The sequence below is a fragment of the Lupinus angustifolius genome, chromosome LG03, assembly GCF_001865875.1.
Source record: "Lupinus angustifolius cultivar Tanjil chromosome LG03, LupAngTanjil_v1.0, whole genome shotgun sequence".
NCBI lineage: Eukaryota > Viridiplantae > Streptophyta > Magnoliopsida > Fabales > Fabaceae > Lupinus > Lupinus angustifolius.
This window is the reverse complement of record NC_032011.1, coordinates 22,243,950-22,244,212: the sequence shown is the minus strand read 5'-3', so window position 1 is coordinate 22,244,212 and position 263 is coordinate 22,243,950. Positions and strand designations below refer to the sequence as shown.

Below are 263 nucleotides of genomic sequence, written 5' to 3'. Positions count from 1 at the left end.
AAAAAGTGTAAAACCGAGATGCTGTCTGCCTTTAAAATACTGGTTTTAATCGATTAACGGGCAGGTTTAATCGATTAAAATCATGTAAAATTTGATATTTCAAAAACTGATGCCCAGGTAATCGATTAACATCATGTAAAATTTTATTTTTCAAAAACTGATGCCCAAGTAATCGATTAACACCAAGTGTTTAATCGATTAAACACGGTAAAAAGTGATTTTCAGGCAGCAGAATGGTTTCAACTTTTTAGGACTCATGCATG

At 32.3% G+C, this 263-nt stretch overlaps 1 protein-coding gene across 1 annotated transcript in view; it reads left to right on the top strand.

Moving 5' to 3' along the window:
• Positions 1-263, top strand: part of LOC109342439 (dynamin-2A-like) — a 6,545-nt gene that overhangs the window by 2,242 nt on the left and 4,040 nt on the right. The window lies entirely within an intron of this gene.